The following is a 10,323-nucleotide window of genomic DNA, read 5'->3' as shown; positions in this document are numbered from 1 at the left end:
CTAGAGGGAATGTACCTCAACATAATAAAAGTATTATATGAAAAACACACATCATTAGTATATCACGTATGGTATTTTCACTGCCCTAAAAATCCTCTGTGCTCCACCTATTCATCCCTCCCTTCTTCTAATCCCCTGGCAAACACTGATCTTCTTTTTTTAATCCAGTAGAGTTTGCCAGCCTTATTATATTAGTTTCAGGTGTAAAATATAGTGATTCAACAATTCTAAATATTACTCAGTGCTCATCAAGAAAGGTGTGCTCTTTCTTTTAAGTTTATTTTTTCCTAGTAATCTCAACTCCCAATGTGGGGCTCAAACTCACAACCCTGAGATCAGGAGTAGCATGCTCTTCCAACTGAGCCAGCCAGGCACCCCAGGGTAAGTGTACTTAATCCCCTTCACCTATTTCACCCATCTTACACTCACCTCCCCTCTGGTAACCATCTGGTTGTTTGTTCTATATTACTAAGAATGTGTTTTTTGGTTTGTCTGTTTTGTCTGTTTCTTAAATTTCACATGTGAGAGAAATCATGTGGTTGTCTTTCTCTGATTGACTTATTTCACTTACCATATACTCTCTAGCTCTATCCCTATTGTTGCAAATGGCAAGATTTCATTCTTTTTTATACCGAGTAACATTCCGTTGTATATATACACCACATCTTCTTTATCTTTTCATCTGTCAATGGATACTTGTGTTGCTTCCATATCTTAAACAATAAACATAGGGGTGTACATACCTCTTTGAATTAGTGTTTCCGATTTCCTTAGGTAAATATCCAGCTGTGGAGTTAGTGGAGCATATGATAATTCTATTATTAATTTTTTGAGGAACCTCCATACTTTTTTTTTTAAGTAGGCTTCATGCACAGTGTGGAGCCCAATATGGGCCTTGAACTAATGACCCTGCAGTCAACACCTGAGCTGAGATCAAGAGTTGGACGCTTAACCAATGGAGCCACCCAGGTGCCCACATACTCTTTTCTACAGTAGCTGTAGCACTTTGTATCCCCACCAACAGTGCAGGCAGCTTCTTTTTTCTCTACTTCCTCACCAACTCTGGTAGTTTCTTATGTTTTTGATTTTAGCCATCTTGACAGTTGTGAGTGTGAAATGCAAATCAAAACCACCATGAGATATCACTCTCACCTGTTAAAAAAAAAAAAGCAAGAAATAACAAGTTGTTGGTGAGGATGTGGAGAAATGGGAATGCTTGTGCACTGTTGGTAGGAATGTAAATTGGTGCAGTCACTATGGAAAATTGTATGGAGTTTCCTAAAAAATTAAAAATAGAACTACCATATCCAGCAATTCTATATTTGAGTATTTATCTGAAGAAAATGAGAACACTAATTAATAGATACATACACCCTCATATTCATTGTGCGATCAGCTAGACCCCAACACCTGACCTTTAACTGCCCACCTGCTTGTGCTCACTGACCTTTGTCCCACATTTTCTCTTAAGCTCTTCTATCCGGCTCATCTCTTAACTCAGGCAGATGGAAACCAAAAGCACCCCTCAAGTGATAGTGACCACCCTGACAAGACTCCTGCCAGCCCAGGCCACCCAGACCAATATGACTGTAACCCTGGACTCGTGCTTGCAGAGATGGTCTATGGAGTGAGCTGCAGAATGACTGACAACCTCCTTTACCTCATTATATTTCTAAGACCTCTACCCAAGGATGAGCACAAGTCTCATTTACATAACATACAATGTGTAATAAAGGTGTGTTTCCTTAAGGTGCATGCACTGCCTTATGCTCCCCTTTACATACCATAACAAGGCTTCCCTTCCCTAGCTAAATATTCATCCTAACCTTAAATAATAGGAAGCCATTTACCCTTGCCCAGGGAGTCTTGGCTTTAGAAGTAATTCCTTGTGATCTCCTTTTTTGTTACAAAAGAAGGATTCTTTGTCCAACAACTTACCTGATATAGTTTTTATCTGTGACTCACCAAGGAGCAATCTATATCATTATCTATATCTTTATCTACATCTATATCTACATCACCTATGTATCATCTCTATCTCTGTTTCTATCTCTATATCTATTATCTATGCAACAACATGGATGAATTTTGAGGGCATTATGCTAAGTGAAATAAGGCAGATAAGAAAAAGACAAATACTGGGGCGCCTGGGTGGCTTAGTCGGTTAAGCGTCCGACTTTCGCTTAGGTCATGATCTCGCGGTTCATGGGTTCGAGCCCCACGTCGGGCTCTGTGCTGACTGCCAGCTCAGAGCCTGGAGCCTATTTCAGAGTCTGTATCTCCCTCTCTCTCTGACCCTCCCCTGCTCATGCTGTCTCTCTCTCTCTCCTAGAAATAAGTAAAAATATTTAAAAAAAAAAAAAAGAAAAGAAAAAGACAAATACTGTATGACCTTGCTTATATGTATAATCAAAAACACAATGATCTCATAGATACATAAAACAGATTAGATTGCTGGTAGCCAGAGGTGCAAGGTGGGAGTGGGCAAAAATGTGTAAACGAGGATAAAAAGAAGAAAAAAGTAAAAAAAGTAAACCATAGGATCATCTCAATAGCTGCCAAAAATGATGTGAGAAAATGCAAAATGTATTTTTTGATTAGAAAAAGAAACTTAATAAAATTAGGAAGATATATGTAATTAGGAAGAGATGCTTCATTAACATATTTTTTCCAGGGCTAAAAGAACCCTTGGCCTTTTTCATTTCCCCTCTGGTCACCAAATGTGTATGTGTTTGGGTAGGGTACTTTCTACCTAGAGATAGCATCTAATCCCACAGGTTAAGGGCTCAGTCCCACAAGACTGCTCCCCCCCATTCAAATGTCAATCTCAAGTCTAGATTGTTACCCGTGCTTTTGACTAACAGGTATAAATTGGAGGTTCCCATGACTTTCCTTGGGTCAATTAATTTGCTAGAGTGGCTCACAGAACTCAGACAAATATTTTATTTACAGGATTACTGGTTTACTATAAAAGGATATCATTCAAGAACAGTTAGATAGAAGAGATGCGTAGGGCAAGGTATGTGGGGAGGGGCAGTGGAGTTTTCATGCCCTCTCTGGGTGCCACTCTCCCAATGCCTCCCCATGTTCACCAACCCAGAAACTTTCAGAACCCCACCCTCCTCGCCTTTTATGGAAGTTTCGGTATTACATAGGCATAGTTGATTAAATTGCAGCCATTGGTAATTGAGTCAACCTCTGGACCCTCCTCTCCCCTGAGGTCAAGCCTCTGATAATAAAGTTGGTTCCCCTAACAACCAATCCCCACCCTTAGGGGCTTTCAAATGTCACATCATTAGCATAAATTCAGATTTAGCAGGAAGGGGCTTGTTATGAATAACAAAAGACACCTTTATCACTCTTATCATTTAAGAAACTCCTAGTGTTTCAAGCACTTTGTGCTAGGAATAGAGATGAAGACCTAATATACGTTTATTATAAATCACAACATTACAGCACCCCATCTTGTTACTTTGCACACATCAATTTAAGGTTGATTTCAAGCTCCCATCCCACTGGGATGATAGATAATTCCATCTCATCCCTTTTGGGGAATTTTGTTCTCCAAGGCATGCCTAGGTTATAGGGATTTCAAAGTCAAGATTTTGGAGGGGGTGCTCATGTGGTCTTCAATCTCTTGTCTCCTGTTTCTGGGAGATACTAATTGTTTCTGGTCATGTAGTCTCTGGATCATAGCCAGTGCCCTGGGGTGCAAGACACCTGGCTCTAGGGGTCCCTAACAGACCAAGTTCAACCAACTGCCACTGACAAAATCCAAAGGCAAGAGAGGAGTGGTGGGGAAACAAGAAAGGAATGAATTTCAGTGAGACTGACACTGTGAAGACAGCAGACTAACACCTCAAAAGACTGTCTCTAAATTCCTGAATACACTTCCAGGTTTATATAAGGAAAATATGAGACAAAGGTCAGTGCCTAAGTGCAGCTGACATAGGTCAGGTCCATCAGGTTGTCTGGCGTCAGTCATGCAGGGACTTGCTGGCTAAGGGCAGTCCTTATTGCTTACATAGATGGTTTTGATTTCCATCAAGGAATGCTTTGTCCTCTAGGTCTTTTGTCTGAGTTAAGAGAAAAGCTGGAAAGAAGAATTTAATGATTTAGAAAGTACTGACTGGGGTCAAGATGGAGGTAATTGAAGTCCTCTTTCAATGCTTCGTTATTTTTATTGCTGAATAATGTTCCATTCCATTTTGTTTATCCATTCATCCGTTTATGTACATTTGGGTTGTTTTTACCTCTTGGCTATTGTGAATAATACTGCTATAAACATTAATATATCTGAGTACAAGTATATTAGCTGAGTACCTGTTTTCAATGCTCTTGGGTACCTACCTAGTATGATTGCAAAAGAGGGTAAAATAGGCAGAGAGGGAAAGATTAGGACCCTTGGGTGGGAAAAAACACATATTTTGGAACAATGCTGGGAATGTCTGACCACAGCAAACCCCCTCAGGCATAAAGTTCCTTTTAAGAGTGTAACAAGTACACCTACTCCCTCTCAGGTTTCCCTAAGAAATTTGACAAAAGACCTAACTAAAAATAAGTCATAGGTCATAAAACATTAAGACCCACAAGGAGTGATATGGCCATAGACCACTCCTCATACAATGGAATTGAGCCGATCTGGAATGGACAACCCTGCCCCTAGAGTTCTCAAGCCAGTGAGGGTAGGAGCTGAGGAGGAACCAGGAGGGAGAGGGGTGAACAGAACCTTATAAAACAAGGACGCCTGCTGATAGTCCCTTCCAAGTGTCCCCTCTCTGTAAAGAGAGCTTTTTGTACTATTCTTAATTTTGGATCTTTTACTCTAATAAACTTTTGCCTGCTGCTCACTTTGTGTCCACCTCTTCATTCTTCTGAAGCAGCAAGACAACAAATTCAGGTTATTGAGGTAAAGAATCTTGTAATTCTAGAGGTGGAATTGCTGTTTTAAATAGTAACTCTAATCTTTGACTTTTTAAAGAACTGCATCTAGTTTCTATATTTCCTTATTCTTGGCAACATTTGCTTTTATCTTTTTGATTATAGCCGTCCTAGTGAGCATAAAGTGGTATCTCACTGTGGGGTTGACTTACATTGCCCTAATGACTAAAGATGGTGAACAAGATTTTGTTCATTTGTGCTTACTGACCATTAGGAGGACACTTTGAAAACTTTTAATTTCAGGGTGCCTTGGATGGCTCAGTTGGTTGGGCATCCAGTTTCAGCTCAGGTCATGGTCTCACAGTTTGTGGGTTCAAGCCCCACATTGGGCTCCAAGCTATCAGCATAGAGCCTGCTTCAGATCCAATGTTCTCTCTCTATCCCTCTCCTGTTTGTGCCTGCACCCATGCACTCTGTTTTTTGAAAATAAATAAACATTAAACAAATTAAAAAGGAAACTTGATTTCAAATCAGTTTCACATTTACAGAAAAGTTACATAATAGTTTTTTTAAAAGCCTGTATATCTTTCACCCAGAATCACCAACTGTTAACTTTATGTCCCATTTGAGTTCTCCTTTCCTCTCTGTGTGTCTGTCTGAGCACTCTAAGCATAATTTGCATTCCTCATGCACCTTTATCCATGGATATTTGTGTGAATATTCTGAGAACAATGGCTCTTTTCTCAAGCAAACGGTGGTATACTTATCAAAATCCTAAAACTTTTTTTTTTAAGATTTTGTTTTTAGGTAATCTCTATACCCAACATGGGGCTCGAACTCACTACCCTGAGACCAAGAGTCACATACTCCACCAACTGAGCCAGCTAGGTGCAACCAAATCATGAAATTTAACATTGATAAAATAATTATTTTTTATTTTTATTTTATTTTGAGAGAGAGAGAGCAAACAGGAGAGAGGGACAGTATCTTAAGCAGCCTCCAGGACTTTCAGCCCAGGACTCGACACTGGGATAATGACCTGAGCCAAAATCAAGAGTCAGCCACTCAACTGGCTGAGCTACCCAGATGACCCAATAAAATGATAACCTAATTCACTCCATATCTGAACTTTACCAATTGTCCATATATTCTAGATTTGAGTCCAGGATCCAATCCACGATCACATTTATTTAGTTGCCTTTAATCTGAAGCAGCTCCTCAGCCTTTCTTCATCTTTCATGGCCTTGATATTTTGAAGAGTATGGGCCAGCTATTGTGTAGAACATGTTCATGTGATATTTCCTTGTGGTTAGATAAAGATTTGCATTTTTGGCAGGAATTCCACCAAGGAATGGCCTTAGAGCATCTTAGGAGGCTTATTTTAGCCCCCATTGTTAGCAATTAGATTTGATTATGTTTTAAGTAGTATCACTTAGTCTCCATTGAAATTGCTCTTCTTTTGTTTGTAATTAATAAACAATCTGGAGGGGTTACTTTGAGTCAATATAGTATTCTGTTCCTCATTAAACTTCCATTTGCTAGTTTCAGCATCCTGTGCCTTTTTAAAAAATCAGTTACAAGGTATAATTTATATACAGTAAAATTCACCGATTTTGAGTCATCATTTGGATGAATTTTGACAAATGAGTAGTCATATAACCACTACAATAAAACTTTGGGACATTTCCATCACTCCCAAAGGGCCAAAAGGGGCTCTTCTTCATAATGTGACACAATAGGGGCTCCTAAGTGGCTCAGTTGGTTAAGTGTCCAACTCTTGATTTTATGCTCTCATGGTTCGTGGGATCGAGTTATGAGTTGAGCTCTGGATTGACAGCTGGGAGCCCGCTTGGGATTTTCTCTCCCCCTTTCTCTCTCTCTCTCTCTCTCTCTCTCTGTCCATCCCCTGCTCAGGTGCATGTACACATTCTATAAACAAATAAACTTAAAAAAAAAGTGAAAATAAAGAGACTTAAAAAAAAGTGAGACAATAGATGTAAACCCAGACACATGATGCCCTAATCTTAAGGAATCTTGAATCTCTTTTTTGAAACAGGCCTGACCTTCAAGATCATTGTCTGGGTAGGAACTCAAAACAGAAGCCAACAGTTGAGGCCCCAAACAGAACAAATGACCCCTTTGTCCCAGGTGGTAGCCACTTTGTCCCTGACCTATGGGTAGGAAGACACAAGGCAACAGCACTTATAAAAGCCCAAAAACATATTGGAAATGTTTTCAAAAATATCCTTCCATGCACTAGAAGTTCTGTTTGTCTTCACTGCAAGGATCTTGCAGGCCTGATATCCTCCCAGAGGCCACAGGGCCAGTTTTAGATATTTTCCCTCACCATCCTGGGAGCACAGGAGACAGAGCAATGTTGCTCCATAGTGCTGCTGTCACCGTGTGTAGTGGTGTGGAGATGCTTGAAAACCTGGCTTGCTCTCCCTGGGCCCCACGAGAAGTGAATACAACTTTCCTTTCCTGCTCAGAGACTGTCCCACTTACCTGAGGGTTCTATGGCCCACACCCTTTCCTCTGCTGTCTACCTGGGTAGGGTCATGGTAGGGCAAGAGCTCCCTGTCAGGGACCCCCATCGGTGACTCAATCTATTACTCCCCTCTCCAAACTCTCTCTCTTCCCAGGCTTCTGGGATCTTCATCTAGTGTGGCTGGTGGTAGGTATTTTTCTAAACCTAGTGTTCAGACTAAGAATCGGTTTTGTCAATGCCCCCAAAACCTTTTTCTCCTAAAGCTATTCTCTCTGCCATGGGCCATAAAAATCTATTTTGAAATTAGCAGTTGAGCATTGAGTCGCTTCTTCCTGAATTACGGCCCAAAGTATACTACCCTCAGTCTAGAGGGTAAATAAATGTGTTGGGGTACCAGGAAGTAGAGTAGAGTGGGAGAAAGGGGCAAGTCTCGCTGGCTAATGTTTGTCCATACCATGCCATTACTGTGCGGTTGATTTGAGGGAAATAGACACAGGACTTTATGTTGATCTACCTTAAATATTATCATTATTTATCTAACTTAATTCCTCCTTTTAACTTCAGGAAAACCCAAATAAAGAAATATCCTTATTAACTTTTAATTTTTCTTTTCTGGTAATATAGCAGGTGGGAAGGGAGATAAGGGTAAAGTAAAGATGACAGGAGAAAGTAATATGGGTTAGAGCCTGTAATGGGGTGTGAGCTTGGGCTTTGTGAAACATAGCACCTGGGTCTAAAGGAAAAGAGAGGGACCTAAGTAGTTGGGAAGATACATGTGGTCAGATGTGCTGACCAACCAATGTGAGGTTAACTGAGGAGGAAAGGGTCCATGTCCTCAAATATCATCACAAGTTAGGTATGTTTATTATGCAATAAATGTAATACATTTATAAATACATAATAAACCTAATACCATTTTCATTTCTCCCAGAATTTTATGGATAGTGTACTTAATTACTTCAAACATGAATGGGGCTTAAAATATGAACTCACTATATTTGGACGGTTTTCTTTTCTATTGTATTAGTCAGCTTGGGTTGCCATAACAAAATATCACAAACTGTGTAGTTTAAACAATAGAAATGTTTATCTCACAGTTCTGGAGGCTGGGAAGTTCAAGATCAAGGTACCAGCAGGGTGGGTTTTACTCTTGTCAGGGAGCAAGAATTCCTGTCCCCTTCAAGGGTCCTTCTAGCTGGACTAAGAATCAAATTGACATGAGGGGTTCCTGGGTGGCTCAGTAGGTTAAGCATCTCACTTCAGCTCAGGTCATGATCTCATGGTTCGTCAGTTAGTGTATTCGAGCCCCGCTGTTGTGCTCTGTGCTGACAGCTCAGAGTCTGGTGCCTGCTTCAAATTTGTCTCTCCCTCTCTCTGCCCCTTCCCCGCTTGCGTTCTGTCTCTGTCTCTCAAAAATAAATGTGTTGGGGTGCCTGGGTGGCTCAGTCGGTTGAATATCCAACTTCGGCTCAGGTCATGATCTCATGGTTTGTGGGTTTGAGCCCTGCATCGGGCTCTGTGCTGACAGCTAGCTCAGAACCTGGAGCCTGTTTCACATTCTGTGTCTCCCTCTCTCTGACCCTCCCCTGCTCACTCTCTCTCTCTCTCTCTCTCTCTCTCTCTCTCTCTCTCTCAGAAATAAATAAAACATTTTAAAAAATAAATAAATAAGCATTAAAATTTTTAAGTAATATATACAAGAGATTAGAACAATCCAGATAGTACAGAAAGTGTAAAATGAAAAGTAAGTCCTCTATTCCTCACCGTTCCAATCCTTCACCCTGAAAGTAACTTGTTAATATTGATTCATTTATTGATTTAAAATACTTGTTGAGTACCTATGTGCTGAGTACTGTTCTGGGTGCTGGGAATGCAGTGGTGGGCAAGGTATGTCAAGTTTTTACTTCATGGCACTCGCACCTCAGTGGACAGGCAGGTGATAAACAAATACATAAAATATATCCCGTAGTGGTAAATGCTGTGAATAAAAGGCATTGTGGAAGAAAAGACTACTGCAAGCAAAAGACTATTCTGAGCTACAACCTGCAGTGAGGGATTGAGCATATGAAGAACATTCTAGAAAAGGAGAGCATAAGTACACAATTTAGGTGTGACAGTTTTCTTCTTGGGCCAGCACAATGTCCACCATCCCTGCAGTCTTTGAAAACTTTGCTGAGGGGTACCTGGATGGCTTAGTTGGTTGAGCATCTGACTTTGGCTCAGGTCATGATCTCACAGTTTGTGAGTTCAAGCTCAGAGCCTGGAGCCTACTTTGGATTCTGCATCTCCCTCATTCTGCCTCTCCTCTACTTATGCTCTCTCTCTCTCTCTCTCAAAAATTAATAAATAAGCATTAAAAAACAAAACAGGGGCACCTGGGTGGGTCAGCCGGTTAAGCATCCGATTTTGGCTCACGTCATGATCTCACAGTTTGTGAGTCTGAGCCCCGTTTTGGGTTCTGTGCTGACAGCTCAGAGCCTGGAGCCTGCTTCAGATTCTGTCTCCCTTGCTCTCTGCCCCTCCCCCACTCATGCTCGCTCTCTCTCTCTCTCTCTCAAAAATAAACAAACATTAATAAATAAACAAACAAACAAAAAAACTGTGCTGAGTGTCAGGAGGCATTTGTCATCATATTCGCCCAGTTCCCTCTTACAGTAACCACCGAAAATTAATCGATGGAAACCTTATTAAAATGGAGCCAGGAGGCCAGAAGGGGGAGCTCTCCAGCTCTACCACTCTGCATCAATTACTGGAAGAATTGTCAATTCAGAGCCCAACAGAATTGTCAACAGGAAAGAATCATCAGTTATGAGCACCAATGGGAGATATGTACATTGCTTCTCCTACATCAGCAACAAAGCCAGTGAGAAACTGTTATCACCCTGTATTCTTGCTTTTCTCCAATGGTCTTTCCTTTAAAACAGCCCCTCCCAACTTAACTCTTCCTTCTCCAT

Source organism: Crocuta crocuta, unplaced genomic scaffold (genome assembly GCF_008692635.1).
Source record: "Crocuta crocuta isolate KB4526 unplaced genomic scaffold, BGI_CrCroc_1.0 scaffold28, whole genome shotgun sequence".
NCBI lineage: Eukaryota > Metazoa > Chordata > Mammalia > Carnivora > Hyaenidae > Crocuta > Crocuta crocuta.
Note: the sequence above shows the minus strand (reverse complement) of the source record.